The 18,499-nt window shown below is 40.8% G+C and overlaps 1 protein-coding gene across 2 annotated transcripts in view; it reads right to left on the minus strand.

The window, feature by feature from the left end:
- Positions 1 to 10,532, minus strand: part of mypn (myopalladin) — a 288,573-nt gene extending 278,041 nt beyond the window's left edge. Inside the window, exon 1 of one of the 2 annotated variants that reach the window (XM_063071525.1) lies at positions 10,405 to 10,532. The gene's annotated coding sequence lies outside the window, so the exon portion shown is untranslated. The remainder of the gene's footprint in view (positions 1 to 10,404) is intronic. The other variant, XM_063071522.1, reaches the window with a different exon arrangement.
- Between the last annotated feature and the right edge of the window lie 7,967 nt (positions 10,533 to 18,499).

Below are 18,499 nucleotides of genomic sequence, written 5' to 3' on the forward strand. Positions count from 1 at the left end.
CCCAATCTTGTTTAATCTTAAATAAAGGACGCTTATCCCATTGTAGTAGCGAATTATAAATTCTTCCAATGGAACCCTTCATTGAAGGGTTCATACTCATAATAATATCTAACAGGTCAGCATCCAATACGTAAGGAAAATTACTTAAATATTTTTGGAAGAAACGTCTAAGTTGGAGATATTGTAAAAAGCGTGAGTATGATTGAGAATATTTATCAACTAATTGTTCAAAGGACATCAGTCTACCTTCTTTAAATATATCCAAAAAATTAATACCTTTATTTTCCCAAAGTAAAAAAAATTGGATCACTCAAAGAAGGCTTAAAGAAGTAGTTTTGATAAATTAAACTACAAATTTTGGAGGGATTATAAAAAGTTAATGTTTTGGTCTGATAACAGCAGAGGAGACACGACACGAGAGAACTGCGGAAGCTACCCAAGAAACCACTGGTGGAATTTAAGACCACCATGAGGGTGAAGGTGACGGACCGATTAATTTCCACCCATGATTACCAGTGCGGGTAAGAGCTTGCCCGTCGGGGTCTGCTGGTGGTGAACCCGTGCCGTGGGTTAGTAGACCGTTCCCTAGAAGGGGCTTTGTCCATCTGTGTCTGTGTAGGGGTCACACGAAGTGACTCTGAATACTTCGGAAGCAAGAACAACTAAAGCTGCCAACTTGAACATCAACTCAATTAACTCTCTCTCCCTCCGTCAATTCAACTCGACGCAACACAAAGCGAACTGAACTGCTTAAACTTAGTTGGTCTTTTTCAACCCGTCACGGGGTTCGTGACAAAATTGGGGCCTGCGTCTGGGATCTGAACAACTTTGGTTGGAGCCAATTTTCGAAGTTGTGTGGGGGTTTGTCTTGATTGGGGAAATCCCTTATAATTAATCTGTGTGTGGAAAACAGCAGAAATGGAGGCTAGGGTATTTATAGAGAACTCTACTCCTCTGTTTTTGAGGAGTGCCAGAAAGGAGGTTCTACGTGACATTGCTAAGAAATGGAAACTTTCCGGAATACAGAAGGATATGACGAAGGCAGGAATTTGGAGGAAAGTAGCTGAATATTGTGTTGGGAAAGAGTTATTTGAGGAGTCGTCGCTACAGGAATTTCCGATAGGTGATGAGGAGACCCCATTACGACTAGAACAATTAAGAATGCAGAGACTAAAGTTTGAGGCTGTAGACACAGAAAAACAAAGGGAGTTTGAGAGGGAGGTGCGGCGTGAAGAGGGTCAAGTGTCAGGCCGTGGTGGCGAGAGGGGTGTATCAATTAATGTCACTCAGGAAATTAAGTTGGTACCTCCATTTACTGAAGAAGACATTGATAGGTACTTCCTACATTTTGAGAAAGTAGCTCAGAACAGGAAGTGGCCGAGGGAGGACTGGGCAGTATTGCTGCAAAGTGTGTTAAAAGGGAAGGCGCAGCAAGCATATTCTGCCTTATCTGTGACCGAGTCGACTAATTATGATAACTGTGAAGGAGGCTGTGTTTAAGGTCTATGAAATGGTGCCAGAAGCGTACTGACAGAAGTTTCAGGGTTTGAGGAAGTCTGGGAACCAGACATATAAAGAGTTTGCCCGTGAAAAGGAGAGGTACTTTGATCGGTGGTGTGCCTCGAAAGAGGTAGACGAGAACTACAACAAACTGAGACAGCTGATGCTGATTGAGGAATTTAAAGAGTGTGTCCCTAGTGAGATATGGACATACGTAGAAGAGAAAGACGTTGAGACTCTTTCTGCAGCCGCTAGGTTAGTGGATAAGTTTGCCCTGACTCACAAGATTAAGTTTTTCCCCAGCAAGGGTTATCAGAAGAGTTACTGGGATAATCCGCTGAGTAAAACAGAAAACAAGGCAGGGGCCAGTGACAGAGGTAAAGAGGAGGGGAAACCGACCAAAAATAAGTTTTCCAGTTTTACCTGTTACTACTGCAGAAAGCCTGGCCATGTGGCGTCTAACTGTCATATTCGGAAGAAAGAAATGGGAAAGGAGAAGGGGAAAACCCCCGACGCCTGTGCATCAGCAGCTGAGACCACACGAAGGAAGGTGGGGTCTGGCCGAGTTCAGGAGGGGATTGAGTGGTTTATTATCAAAGGTTTTGTGTCTGTGAAGGAGGGGTCACCCCTAGTTCCAGTGAGAATCTGATGCGATACTGGAGCCTTTCAGTCACTGATATTAAGTGATGTCTTAGAATCTGGTGACGAGACAAAAACGGACCAAGTGAATATTCTGGAAGGTATTGGCAAGGGAACAGAGGTTGTGCCTTTGCACAAAATAATTTTGAAATGTGTCTGGACCAGTTGAGATAGGGATACGACCTAAATTACCAATAGCTAACATGGACGTCTTGTTGGGAAATGACCTGGCAGGAAAAGATGAACACCCAGGGTTACAGCTAACAAGCCGGCCTGCTGTTAGTGAGACAAGCGCAGACAGTGAACTTTATCCCGCATGCACAGTCACAAGAAGTATGACAAGGAAGGCTGCAGAAGTGAAGCGATCTGGACGGGAGGAGTCAGGTGCCCGCGATAACAACTATAGGGGTACAGATCCTACTGACTTATCTGAAACTTTTCTACCGTCTGTGTTCAACCAGGACCCAGGTAGTGAGGCAGATAAGAGGGGTTTGTCATTGTCCAGGCGGAAGCTTGTGGAAGAGCAGGATTGGGGTCCTGAGATTGCAGTTTTAAAAGAGACAGATCTTTCTGAGGATGAAATTCAGAGCCAGTCAATGGGTTACTATCTGAAGGACGGGGTATTAATGACGAAGTGGAGGCCACCAACAATACCTGCCAATGAGGATTGGGCCGTGGTGCACCAGGTGGTGGTTCCAAAGGGTTACCGTACAGAAATTTTAAAGATGGCTGATACAATGCCTTTAGGGGAACATCTTGGAGTTAGAAAGACAGGGCACAAGATTATGAAAGAATTTCATTGGCCGGGTATAAGAAAGGATGTGGCAGTTTTTCGTAAAACTTGTCACACATGTCAAGTGGTAGGGAAACCGAATCAGACTATCCCAAAAGCCCCACTTCGCCCCATACCACCTTTTGGCAATCCTTCTCCAGGGTCATTGTGGATTGTGTTGGCCCAATGCCAAAGACTACGGGTGGCCACCAATACCTGTTAACCATTATGTGCGCTGCCTCTAGGTTCCCAGAAGAAATACCCCTCAGGAACCTAAAGGCTAAAACAGTGGTGAAGGCACTTAGTAAGTTCTTCACGTTCGTGGGTCTGCCCAAGGAGATACAATCGGATCAGGGCAGTAATTTAACAGCGGGCGTATTCCAACAGATAGTTACGGAACTGGGAGCGAAACAAATTTTGTCCACGGCATACCATCCCCAATCCCAGGGAGCGACAGAGAGGTTTCACTCTACCCTCAAAACCATGATTAAAACGTGCTGTATGGAAAACGAAAAACATTGGGATGAGAGTATACCTTTACTCCTATTTGCTATAAGAGATTCGATCCACGAATCGTTGGGGTTCAGTCCGTTTGAGCTCAGGTTCGGTCACAGGCCTCGAGGACCTTTGACCTTACTGGGAAAGCAATGGTCTGATAAGGAAGTGCGAGTTGGTGTATTGGATTATGTCTTAGAGTTTCGAGACAGGCTGAACAGGGCTTGTGACCTTGCGAAATACAATCTCCAAGACTCCCAGGTTGATATGAAGTGCTGGTATGACAGACAGGCGAGGGAGTGAAGCTATGAGGTTGGAGATAAGGTCTTGGTTTTGTTTCCCTTGGAGAATAACCCTCTCCAGGCTCAATTTAGTGGACCTTATGAAATAATGAGGAAAATTGATGAGCTTAACTATGTATCAGGACACCTGGTAGAAGGAAGGCCACTCAATTAGTGCATGTGAACCTAATCAAACCTTATTTTGATTCTAAATCCGCATCAGTTGGGGTCATGACCAAACAAGACCCAGCTGCAAAGACTAGCCCAGAGATAACGGGGGAGTGTAATGAGCAGTGTCTGGTTTCAGCTCGACTCAAGAATGCTAGCATTTTGGAGAACATAAGACAGCAAAATTAACCACCTGGAACCGAAACAACAGCAACAGATAAAGGAGCTAATTGGCAAACATTCCGATCTATTCCTAGATACACCGGGGCAGTGTAAGTATAGCTACCCATTATATCATTGTGGGGCAGGCTGATCCAGTGAAACAGCATCCCTACAGGATGAATTTAGAATGTAGTAAAGTAGTGGAACAGGAAATCAAATATATGTTGGCCAATGACATAATCAGGCCATCCACCTCTGTGTGGGCTTCCCCGTGCGTGATAGTTCCCAAGCCTGATGGTACAATGAGATTTTGCACAGATTATAGAAAGGTCAATGCAATAACTAAAACAGATGCTTACCCTATTCCCAGAATAGATCACTGCATCGACAGGGTGGGAAAGACTAAGTACCTAACAAAAATTGACCTGCTAAAAGGGTACTGGTGTGTTCCCTTAACCGACAGGGCACGAGAATTAATAGCATTCGTCACCCCCTTGGGGTTGTACGAGTATAATGTGATGCGTTTCAGGATGAAACATGCCCCTGGGACATTCCAACGTATGATAAACTCTGTGATTGAAGGCTTGAAGAATACTGGGGCATACATTGACGATTTAGTAGTATGGAACGACATGTGGGAGAAACACATTGTAACAGTAGAGAAATTATTTGGTCGGCTCTCTAAAGCTAATCTGACAGTGAACCTTGCCAAGAGTGAGTTTGGTCACACCAGGGACACATATCTTGGTTATGTAGTGGGCCAGGGTCAACTGGCTCCTGTGAAAGGGAAAGTTCAGGCTATCGCTGATGTACCCATTCCAACGGGTAAGAGAGCATTGAGAAGGTTTTTAGGTATGGTGGAGTATTATTGAAAATTTTGCAAGAACTTTGCGGATATTGCCCTTCCACTGACAAGACTGTTGAGAAAGAGTGAACGATTTGTGTGGGATGAGCGTTGCCAAGAGGCGTTCGAATGGTTAAAGGGTATCCTGTGTCACCATCCAGTGCTAAAGGCACCGGACTTCACTAAGCTATTCTCCCTAGTGACGGACGCTAGCGATGAAGCTGCAGGGGTGGCGCTATTACAGAGAGGAGATTATGGTATTGAACATCCGGTGACATACTTTTCCAAAAAGTTTAATGTGCACCAGAAAAATTACTCGACAATAGAAAAGGAATTACTGTCCCTCATTTTTACATTACAACATTTCAAGGTTTACAAAGGTCTCGCACAAAAGCCGTTAGTGGTGTACACTGACCACAACCCTTTGGTGTTTTTAAATAAGATTAAAGATCGAAATCGGCGTTTATTAAACTGGAGCCTGTGTTTACAGCAGTTTGATATCCAGATAAGACACTTAAGGGGTACAGACAATGTCACTGTGGATTGCCTATCCCACTGTTAAAAATGCTGACGAACTGTGTAAATGCTTAATGTACACTCTGTGAAGTAGAATGTAGTGCTTGGTGTGTAGAATCCGTGAGTGCGCAAAATTTTGCTCAAAGATCAAAATTTTCCCAAAGGGGGAAGGTAGCACGCAGGTGAGAAACTGCTAGAAAGTTCAGCAATCTAATGAACTGAGACAGCGCAAGCTGAGACACGAACTGGGAAGTCACCATGGTAACAGCTCAGAGCGGTTGAGCTAACGTACGTTGAAATTTTGGAGGAATTACAAAAAGTTGATCCTTCTGTCTGTTAACGGCAGAGGAGACACGACACGAGAGAACTGCAGAAGCTACCCGAGAAACCATTGGTGGAGTTTAAGACCACCACGAGGGTGGAGGTGACAGACCGATTAATTTCCACCCGCGATTATCACTGGAGGAAGAGCTTGCCCGTCAGGGTCTGCTGGTGGTGAACCCATGCGGTGGGTTAGTAGACCGTTCCCTAGAAGGGGCTCTGTCCATCTGTGTCTGTGTGGGAGTCACACGAAGTGACTCTGAAGACTTTGGAAGCAAGAACAACTAAAGCTGCCAACTTGAACATCAACTCAATTAACTCTCTCTCTCTTCATCAATTCAACTCCACGCAACACAAAGTGAACTTAACTGCTTAAACTTACCTGACACTGTAAGGCTGATATCTACCGCCTGGACTATTATTTTTGCATCCACACACACATTTACAGATATATATATGTATATAATAGTTTATAACCTGTATTGTATTATTCGGTTTAATGACATTAATTTGTAGTAGTAATAAATATAGTCTTAATTTATAGTAAACCAGACTCCAGGTGCGTTCCATTTCTGTTGGTCCTTTTCAACCCGTCACAGGGTTCGTGACAATTCTACTTTACACATGCTCAGAGCACATACCAATAAGCGATGATCAAAAATGGCGCCGATGAAAAATACAACCACATAACCATATAACCATATAACAATTACAGCAAAAAACACACATGCTCCGGAACCACCCACTGGGAAAAAATTCCTAACTCTAACCCCTCCCCCTCCCAAAAGCCCGAAAAAGGCAAGCAGACTAGATAGAATACAAAGCCAGGGACTGCTCTGTCTGTTCAGGAGAAACATTTTTAAAAGGATTCTCTCTCCCTCCCCCCAGTTAAAAAAACCCAACTGACCTTGTAAAAGGAACAATGAAGTCTCAGCAAAGGGAAGTGTTTACATTCCAGCATTATAATGTTATCCAGCGCCATTGTTTAGGTTTAACATTACGTCTCTAAAAAAACCTTAAAATTCAATTATAAGACACTATAATAAAGCAGGAAAAAAATTAATAGCATGTTAAACCATACTAAATTTCCAAAAATACCAATTAATAATAACATAAGCAATTAAACCCTCCCGTAAATATATTTAAAAAGCCCCATTAGTAGGAAAAACTACTAATTAAGAAAGAAACAAAATAATATGCAATAATGAACGACTCTCCTTATCTTCTCTCTCAATAAAATATCTAAGTAACCTTCATAAATCTTCTTTCTGAAATGCCAGGAATATACAAATAACTAATTTCAGACAATTCATTTGGTAACAGCGGCAGGTATAGTTTGAACTCCAATGCAGCTTTTGGATCAAAAAATGTACGAGGAGGAGAGTTAGAAGGGAAAACTTTAATTCCTATTGGGTAACACAAGGAAGGAAGCAGTTTCTTATCACATGCCTGTTTCATTACCAGAGCAAATCTTGATCTTTGTTCCATTACCTCCCTCGGATAATCATCATAAAAACGGAGCTTGGATTCCATAAATCTAAAAACTCTGTTTTTTTGCCTGTCGCATTATTTGATCTTTAATTTTAAAATGATGAAAACAGACCAAAATAGACCTTGGTCTATTTGGATCTTTAAATTTCGACGTAAAAGCTCTGTATGCTCTGTAGGCGGCTTTGATAATATAGTAGGAAATAAAGTATGAAAAAGCTTACCAAAGAATCTCCATCTTCAACTCCTTCTTGGAGTCCAACAATTCGTATACTTCTCCAGCGAGATCTAGTTTCCAGGTCTATAATCTTATTTTGATATCTTTCTAAACGAGTTATAGCTTCAGACAATTTTTGCTTAGTTATCTTTAATTCCCTTTCGTGTGTAACAACTTGAGTTTCCAAGTCTTTAAGTTTTCCCAGAAATGACTTCATTTCATTACTATTCTTTTCCAGTTGATCTTTAATTGATCCATTCTGATCTTTAATTGAATTCAGTGTCCGGACCATATCTTCAGCCCTTGGTGGTATTTCATCAGATCTTTCCTTTGGCATCTTTCCTTTCCCATTACCTTTATCACTAGGTTCAGATAAGTTCTTCCCACTCCTCGTAGACATAGACATATTGTTCCCCCTCAAGAATCAGCAATTCCAAATTTTAAATTCGAAGTTTAAACTGGGGGAGAGAAACAAAACTAAGAGCAGCACAATATTGCAGTAACTCCATTAACAGACAGGCATAGTCGGAGTAAGTTTTTCTACACAGAGAGTGGTGAGTGCATGGAATGGGCTGCTGGCGACGGTGGTGGAGGCGGATACTATAGGATCTTTTAAGAGACTCCTGGAGCTTAGAAAAATAGAGGGCTATGGGTAACACTAGGTAATTGCTAAAGTAAGTACATGTTCGGCACAGCATTGTACTGTAGGTTTTCTATGTTTCTATGATTTGGGGTTCAACCAAACAGGAACGTCCTGATATTCTCATCTGAGCGAATGCTGTGTAAATACTGCCCATACATACTTATCGGACAGCAAAAAATAAAAGATCGTACACTGCATAAAATTATAAAGAAACTATATGCTTTAAGTATCTGCACTGATTTTGTTCATTTACAGTGAATGAAAAGAACATGGCAACACGTTGGTTGTCCGTTGTATTTGACGATGACAGCGAAACCTGTGTGGTAGAGTTTTAAAGTGGAAAAGCTGTTGCTTTGGGACAGTTTCAGTCTCTTGACCTCAGAACTCCGGGTCTGATGGTGTGAGTAATCATCACAATCTGCGGTCCTCCTTGGTTACAGTGGATGTCCATAACTTCTTCTGTGCCTTATCATGCCCTTTGCTCGACATGGAACATTACAGAACTAACTTCTTGGCCATTGGATTTCACTGTTGATCTCATCTGCTCAGTCCACCTGAGCTGACTTCACATGCTAGGACAGGCATCTTGTTATTTCACTGGGTTATGAAGTCCGCCTCTGCACTTCACCTGGTTTGGCCTGCCTGTTGAGATGGTGTACTATGGTGCGGCTGCTGTGGCATCCTAGCAGCTATTTGGAGTGACAGGTAAGAGCTGAGTGTCCGGTGGAGACCAACAATAAGTGAGCTGCACTAGAATGGACACGACAAGTCCCTTCACCAGAGGTGCTGCCCCTCCTTAGATACTCCATACATGGCAGTGTACACTGGGTAAATTCATCCATCGATAACTATTATGAACTAATACACAGTTTTATAGTACAGGTCGACCTTCACTAATCCGACTACCTGTAATCGGCTCCTTCGATAATCAGGCACTGATTATGCTTAATGTGATCCTTCCGTAATTTGGCATTTTCACTAATCCAGCACTCCTCAGGTCCCTATGGTGCCGGATTAGTGAAGGTCGACCTGTGCTATAGTTGCATATTTTCACGGGCAATTTGTTCTGTACTTCATTTAAATACATAATTTATTACTTAGTAGTTTGCCTTTTTTATATGCTTTTAATTATTTCTATGAAACTTTGGCTAATTGATGCAGCCTCTTAATTGGGTGAAAATGGACTGACCTCAATATGTCCCAATTAACTGGAATCCAATACCACATAACCATATAACAATTACAGCACGGAAGCAGGCCATATCGGCCCTTCTAGTCCGTGCCGAACTCCTACTCTCACCTAATCCCACTGACCTGTACTCGGTCCATTACCCTCCATTCCCTTCCTGACCATATATCTATCATATTAATCAAGATTATAAAGCAAATAAAGGTTTCAAGGACAACTTGTAATTAATTTCACAAGCAAATGGCAAATGTACTATTCAACATTACCCTATTGCATAGATTCACATTGTCAGAGTAACTCATTGGTCGCCATTCTGAAATACTCGTGTTTTCTAACAATATCTTCGTCACCTATTTCTACTCATCTCTCAGAAAGCACACTAAATTTACACAACATATATCACAAACCTGAAGTGCTCTGCTTTTGAAGGACAGTATCAGCTGTGTTTCTCCAATAACCATATTCTGTAATTAACAATACTCAGAATTCCACCAGCCTCAGTAATTAAAACCATGGAAGTTATGTAAGTGGGAACAGTTAAATCTCTAATAACAAAGGCATTTTCATTGGACTCAACACAACCAAATATTACTCTACTACAATCAGAAAATGTGATTAGTAACACTTAGTTTATGTACGATCAATTTTCATAATTTGAACTACTCTCTAGGAATGAGCACTTAAGTCAAAACACTATTCAATGGTTAAGTTTTTGGAAGCAACATATAAAATTAAAACATTATCCATGGCAAACTCTATTTTATTCAGCAAAACATTTTGTAATCTTACATCAGTCATTTAGGTTATCTAGTTAACAATTTAAATTAAATCGGATGTAAAACGGCTGATCTGGCAATAATATGATTATTTAATTTCCCATCAATCTAAGTTCAATGTACACTTGAAAACTGACTGTACCGTACCACAGGCACTGAATAACAAAGAACTAACAAAAGTGTCCTTATGTTCTACAAAAAAATGATTAAACACATTTAAAATATACACCATTACACACAGACTTGATTACTGTCGCAGAAGTATTACAAAACCACACCCAGAATTGAATAATTACTTTCATCTTCATCAAAAAAAGTTTCAAATTTTTTTTTGGTCTTTCTTTGTTGTTGACCTTTCAATGCGTAAACCTGGCAAACCAGGTGAAAGCTTACCACAAAGAAGATCTATTTGTTGGTTAAACTAACACACTGCTTGCTTTCAATCAGTTTGTTCCTTCCTTTCAGAATGTGCCATTCAGGTTAGCTCTTTTATTGCAACCATGTCAAGTCAGCAGGAAAGCTAATTTTAGGAAGCGTCATCATCAAGCATCCGAGGGCTAATACTAGGTCTTGTAACACAGCACCAGTTGGAGCTGCAATGTCTGAAACAACTGTTGCTTATCACATACAAATTGTCTACGAGCATAGAGACCAATGAGCACAGCAAAATAAAGCAGGTGTGAAGTCATAGTTTAAAAACAAGAAATCCTCTCACTTGAACAAGCTTAGATGGCAGCCACATGCCTTCCAAATTATATGTTTTTTATACTCTTTAATAAAACTGAAAAATTTTAAAATACTTCCATGAAAAAATTGTAGAATTTGTATGTAAATATGAGGCAAGGATAGTTAGATTCTACTTGCCCGTGAACAGTGTTTGTGGGCCAATCTTATACCAATCCACAAAATAAGTCTATGCCCCACTTCCCACAATCGTAAATCACATCTAATCCACAATTGAACCTCTCTCCTTACAACTAGATTCCACCTCCCCTCCCGGTATATCTATCATTTGTCAGAATGGAAATTGCCCCTTCCCCTCTCTGAGGCTGAACAGTCTGTCCTCAGCAAAGGCTTTACCTTTGTCCCACTGCGGGGTTTTTTTCATTTTAAAGACAAAACTAGTTCCCTTCCACCAACACCCTCCTCCGCCTAGCAAACTGGTCCTCACCCTCAACAATTTCTCTTTCGGCTCCTCCTACTTTCCCCAAACCTAAGGTGTGGCCATGGGCGCCCACACGACCCCAGCTATGCCTGCCTTTTCATCAGCTATATGTATCTGCACTTCTGGGTGATGCAGTTGTAACACCTAATTTTCAAACCCTCAGTGTAAGCATCAGGACTATAATCTATAAACTATATAATGAGTAATTGAGCAACAATGATTTTTTTTTAAATTGTGAAAAAAGAGCATCAAGGGCATCCTAGTGATCAATTATTCATTTTTCAAAAAAAACCTATCACAGATGCATGAGCACATTTAAGAGACCAAGGAGCTAACATTTTACATTAGATGATATACAATCTTGAAAGAACTGAATATATGGCCCTTCTGTGTTCTGAACATTCTTAGGTTCTTTTAAATTACAATATTGTACGAATGAATGATGTATAAAAATATAGGGCTGAAATGAAAATATTTCCAGTCATAGGTAGATCTCACGATTTTATGAATTTCAGAAATAATTTTTCAAAACAGCTTACTTTAAATAGAAGATTTTTATAAAGATCAGAACTATGCTACATGAGTAACACACAGAAAATGCTAGAGGAAGTCAGCAGGTCAAGCAGCAAATATGGAGAGGAATAAACTTAAGAACATACCAGCATAAGACATAGGAGCAGAATTAGACATTCAGCCCATCAAGTCTGCTCTGCCATTTCATCATTGCTGATCCATTTCCCTCTAAACCCCACTCTCCTGCCATCTCCCCATAATCTTTCACAGCCTGTCAAACTCTGCTTTAAATTTACCCAATGACTTGGCCTCCACAGCCATCCATGGCAATGAATTCCACAGATTCACCACCCTCCGGTTAAAGAAATTCTCCTCATCTCTGTTCTAAATGGATGTGCCATTTAGACTGTGTCCTTTGGTCCTAGACTCATCCACTATAGGAAACATCCTCTCCACATCAACTCTATCTAGGCAATGAGATTCTCCCTCATTCTTCTAAGTTACAGCAAGTATAGGTCCAGAACCATCAATTGCTCCTCATTTGATAAGCCTTTCATTCCTGGAGTCATTTACCTTCCTCACCAATGACTCAACCTGCAAATTAACCTTCAGGGAATCCTACATGAGGACTCCCAAGTCCTATTGCACCATGGATTTTTGAATTTTGTCCCCATTTAAAAAATATGCTTTTATTCCTTCTACCAAAGTGCATGACTACTTCCCGACACCATATTCCATCAGCTACCATTCTCCTAATCTGTGTTTCTGCGGACTCCCTGCTTCCTCAACACTACCTTTTCCTCCATCTATCTTTGTATCATCCACAGACTTGGCCACAAAGCCAGCAACTCCATTATCTAAATCATTGACATACAACATAAAAAGAAGTGGTTCCAACACCGGCCCCTGTAGAACACCATTAGTCACCGGCAGCTAATCAGAAAAGGTTCCCTTTATTGCCACTCTTGTCCCCTGCCAATCAGCCAATGCTCTATCCATGCTATTATCTTTCCTGTAATACCATGCACTTTTTTCTTGTTAAGCAGCCTCATGTGCAGCACCTTGTTAAAGGCCTTTTTGAAAATCCAAGTACACAACATCCACCAATTCTCCTTCATATATCCTGCTTATTATTTCCTCAAAAAATTCCAACAGATTTGCCAGTCGATGTTTCAGGTTGAGACTTCATCAGGACTGGAAAGGATGGGGGAAGAAGCCAGAATAAGAGGTGGGGAAGGAAAGGAATACAAGTTGACGGGTAATAGGTGAAACCAAGTGAGGAAGAAGGTGGGTGGGTGGGAAAGGAAAGATGTAGTAGGAAGCTGGGAGAGACTAGGTGGAAAATGTAAAGGGCTAAAAAAGAAGAATCTGATGGGAGAAGATAGTGGACTCTGAGAGAAAAGAAAGGAATAAGGGCACCAGTGTGAAGTGATGGACAGCAGGGGAGAAGGGAAGGGGTTAAAGGGAAGCCAGAATGGGGAATGGAAAGAGAAAGATGGGGAAGTGGGGAGAAATTACCTGAAGTTGGAGAAATTAATGTTCATGCCATCAGGTTGGAGGCTATCCACACTGAATATGAGGTGTTGCTCCTCCAACCTGAGAGTGGCCTCATCATTGCTTTGGATTTCCAGCATCTGCAAAATTCTTGTGTTTATGAATGCTACATGAATCCTTCATTAAAAAAATGTCTTACTGTGCGACAGACAACTCTAATATCTTTGATCCAAAGAAATTGAGACACAACAGATCACAGATGTTGAATTTAGAGTGAAAAAACAAACTAAAGGAGGAACTTCACAGGTCAGGCAGCATCTGTGGAGGGAACTGGACAGTCAATATCCATTTCCCTCTGTAAATACTGCCTGACTTACTGAGTTCCTCCAGGAACTTGTTATTTGTTCCAGAGAATTGTTTAGACTAAAGCAAACATAATATATTCTCCACTTTATATTCTATTTTCATATGAAGTAAAACTTTGATAATTCAACATGCGAAGTACCCAACCAATGGCCATTCAAGATTATGGGGGCCTTGATGGGTGGATAGGAAGCACAGTAAATGGGGCCCTGGAGAGTGGATATGAAGCATGGGAAACAGGGCCCTAGTGGGTGGAAAAGTTTTCCACTAAAAGCCCCATTTAGTGGAAAGTTATGCAGGAACCAAGGTTCTGTTTAGCGGAAAGGTTTACAGGAACCTAGGCTTTGTTTAGTGGAAAAGTATGCAGGAACCCAGGCCCGATTCAATGGAAAGACATGCAGGAACCAAAGCCCTGTTTAATGGAAAGGTATGCAAGAACTAAGGCCCCATTCAATGAAAAGACATGCAGGAAACAACATGCACGAACCAAAGCCCTGTTTAATGGAAAGGTATGTAGGAACCAAGGCCCTGTTTAGTGGAAAGTTATGCAAGAACAAAGGCCTTATTTAGTGGAAAGGAAACATGGGAACTAGAAGCCTACTTTGTAGAAGGGGATAGCAGGAACTAGGACACCATTAAGTCATATGCAGGTATGGAAGCTTCAGAAAGTCTGAAGGGAGCACAAGAACTAGAGATCTGGAAAATTTAAAGGCAGCCTGGAACCTGTGGCCTCAGTGAGTCGATATGATGCTCCAAACAGGAACTCTGGTGAGTAGAAAGAGTGCATCAGAATCTGTCTCCTGGTCAGTGGAAAAGGGGAACAGTAACCTGTGCCCTGTGAATTAGAAGAGACCAGAGTGAGTAGGAACCAGGGTGCCAGAGAGTGGAAGGTGAATGTGGACATCAGGGTCCACTGAGTGGAAAGGAAGTGCAATAAACATCACTTAATGAATCAGATGCAAAACCATTGCACAGCAGATTTTCAGAGTCCTACTGTAAGCATTTATATTTGCTTGAATATAAGACCCATTAACTAGAAATTGAATTACATAGTTCATGTTGTTACATGCTGTGGGATTAAAATTCAGCATTTGATGGATCATAAAATCTAATATTAACTTTTTGCTATTGATAGCACATAATGCAACTTAAACTTTCATGCTTACATGTGCTTAATGTGTTTACACCTAAAGTAAAGGGTGGTGTCACCTACATTCTTCTTAACTAATACTTGTCCCCTTGAAATTAATTCACAGGTCTGTTACAAACTTGTATGGATCACACACAGAAATGAAGTCTCAAAATCAGTGCCAAACCTGTACAAATGCAACTCAAAAGAATCATTAATTACTTACAGATTTGTTTCAATTATAGTGGAGTTCTTTGCAATAAGCTAGATTGAAGAATGCAAATGAAAGCCTTGGACAGTGTTTCAATGTACAAGTTAGCTTTACTTGTTGATTCTATTGAGCTTGCAGCAAAGGAAGTGGCCAAAGGCATTTCTATCACATCAAATGGAGCTGAAAGAAAATGATCAATTCTCCTAAGAGTCTTCCAGGAACAAGTTCCTCCTCAAGGTGCAATGCACATGCAGATCAAGGCTTTCAAAGTTAGTAATGATAGATTTCTGCCACTGCTGCAGCCTAGGTCCAAACATTGTCTGTACATGAACTGCTCTGGCTGGAAAGATGAAGGTTTCCATCATCCTGAAACTTACATCTATTTCAGAAGACTATGGCTAGATTATTTATATTTCCCAAGCAGCAGCTCACCACTGCAGAGAATTTGTCTCTGTATAAAAAGCTGGAATCTTCACAAATTGCAAAACTTAACATTCTTTGAATGTTAAATGGTGCATAATCTACCAAATAAAAATTCTCATGGAAGCTCATAAAATGCTTCTGCCCAATGTGACGTAATCATGATTGATGCCCTCATCCTGTGATTCACTGTATTTCCCATACTTCAGCTTGCACACTGGAAGGAGGTTGAATAATGTGAGCTGCCTTAGTGACTATCGCCCGGTAGTACTCATATCTACAGTGATGAAATGCATTGAGGTTGGTTATGACTAGATTGAACACCTGCCTCAGCAAGGACCTGGACCCATTGCAATTTGCCTATCGCCACAATAGGTCAACAGAAGATGCAATCTCAATGGCTCTTCAGACAGTCTTAGACCACCTGGACAATACAAACACCTATGCCAGGATGCTGTTCATCAACTATAGCTCAGCATTTAATACCATAATTCCCACAATCCTAATTGATAAGTTCAGAACTTTGGCCTCTGTAATTGGATCCTCGACTTTCTAACCAGAAGACCACAATCGTGTGGATTGGTGATAATATCCCCTCCTCGCTGATGATCAACACTGGTGCACCTCAGGGGTGTGTGCTTAGCCCACTGCTCTACTCTCTCTATACCCATGACTGTGTGGCTAGGCATAGCTGAAATACCATCTACAAATTTGCTGATGATACAGCCATTGTTGGTAGAATCTCAGATGGAGACGAGAAGATGTATAGGAGCGAGATATGCCAACTACTGGAGTGGTGTTACAGCAACAACCTTGCACTTAACGTCAGTAAGATGAAAAAGCTGATTGTGTACTTCAGGAAGAGGAAGATGAAGGAACACACACCAATACTCAAAGAGAGATCTGAAGTGGAGAGAGTGTGCAGTTTCAAGTTCCTGGGTGTCATGATCTCTGAGGACCTAACCTGATCACAACATATCGATGCAGTTAGAAAGAAGGCAACACAGCGATTATGTTTCATTAGGAGTTTGAAAAGATTTGGTATGTAAACAAATACATTCAAAACTTCTATAGATGTACCGTGGATAGCATTCTGACAGGCTGCATCACTGTCTGATATGGGGGGAGGCTACTGCACAGGACCAAAAGAAGCTGCAGAGGGTTATAAATTTTGTTGGCTCCATCTTGGGTACTAGCCTACAAAGTACCCAGGATATCTTCAAGGAGCAGAGTCTTAGACAGAAAGGCAGCATCCATTATTAAGAACCTCCAGCACACGGAGCATGCCCTTTTCTCACTGTTACCATCAGGTAGGAGGTACAGAAGCCTGAAGGCACACACTCAGCAATTCAGGAGCAGCTCCTTCCTCTGCTATCCGATTCCTAAATGGACATTGAACCCGTGAACATTACTCACTTTTTAAATATATATTACTTCTGATTTTTGCACTATTTTTAATCTATTCAATATACATATCGTGCAATTGATTTACTTATTTATTTTTTTTTTCTTCTTTTATATTAAGTATTGCATTGAACTGCTGCTGCTAAGTTAACAAATTTCACGACACATACCAGTGATACTAAACCTGATTTTGATCCTGATTCTGATCTGAATGTCCTAGGGCAAATACTATACCTTCCATCTTGTCTCATCACTTCAATCTAGATTCTTGTTGAAGAGTGCAACTAAGGCCTCAGTCAAATAGCCATACAAGGCTTAATGGAGACTTAGAGTCTAAGTCATAGAAATAATCAAAAATAAAATTTTTCTCCTGGACCAATTGGACAGGACTCTCTATTACTTTCTGGAGAGGTTCTTATACTTCTGCTACAAATTATTATATATGTTGCAACCACCAGAATGTTGCTATTTTGAGGGCTCAGCAGAATATTAGCACAAAATTGAAAAAAATAGCATTAGAAAAGGTGGAGAAGGTGAAGGAGTGGGAAGATGAGCAGAAGAGAAAAAGAAAGTGCTGTTAAAACATGTCTCACTAAGACCTGTTGGGTTAAACTGTTTAATTGTTATTTTCTCTGCAGCTTAACAATTAATTACTTACCAATATTTTTATAACTACTTATATACATGTAACCGTTTAATATGTTTCCTAGTGGCCACAGTATATATGTTTAGTTGTTCAATGTGTCCCCTGTGGTTACACGGCTTTGTAACATTCTGGAAAGTGCTGGAAGTTTCTCTTACGTTATTTGAATAAGGGGTATCTGATTCATGGACTCTTAACTGCAAATTTGAATGAAATGTTTCTAATCTATGGGTATAAAAAGAGCTGACCACTAGGGTCTGTTGTCTTTCTTTTTGCTTCTTCTCTCCCTTCTGCTACTAGCCTAGGGTCAGCACAACATTGTGGGCCAAAGGGCCTCTACTGTGCTGTACTTTTCTATGTTCTATGTTAAGCCTCTGCTATTGTTATTGACCGTTTTTCAAGTTTCTTTGTTCTCTTAGCTCTTAATAAAACAATTGTGCCACTCTCCTGATGTCCAAAAGAACTTAAAATTAAAAGCATCAGAATCCAACAGGCCATAAGACCATAAGACATAGTAGCAGAATTAGGGCTCTCAGAACTGTTCTGAGCTTAACTTGAGTACCTCGTTAGTTCAGCAAATATAAAAGCAGTTCGTAACTAATTTAGCAAAACCCTGTTGCTATTTATACCCTGAATAAGAACACAAGGGCAAAAAAAGTGTAAGCTATTCTACCCTTTGACCCTTCTCTGTGTTCAATATAATCAAAGCTGTTCCTATGCCTTGTTCACTTTGCAGCCTGGATCCACGATCCTGTGTTTTACTTTGTACCCAAAACTCTGTTGCTCTCTGTAACAAATATACTTTATGACTAAGCATCTAATTCCTCACAGAAAATACCAGAAGTAATCCTACATATAAAGAAATTTCTCATCTTATAACTCACTCCTACTCTACATCTCTATCCCTTATCTCATGTCTATCACTACACCTGCTAAGCTGTAGATTTTAGCTTGTGGAACTAGTGTACGTTGTCAATGTACTCCAGAATCTGATATGCCTCAAGTGGATCACTTGTCATCTTCTTCACTTGAGAAAGAACAAGGTAACATTTTTCAATCCCCATCCCCACTTGCAGCACAAACGCCTCAACCCCAGAAATCAATGTAGTAAATCTACACTGCATTGGCTCAACGTCTGATACTATT

The sequence above is a fragment of the Mobula hypostoma genome, chromosome 19 (assembly GCF_963921235.1).
Source record: "Mobula hypostoma chromosome 19, sMobHyp1.1, whole genome shotgun sequence".
NCBI lineage: Eukaryota > Metazoa > Chordata > Chondrichthyes > Myliobatiformes > Myliobatidae > Mobula > Mobula hypostoma.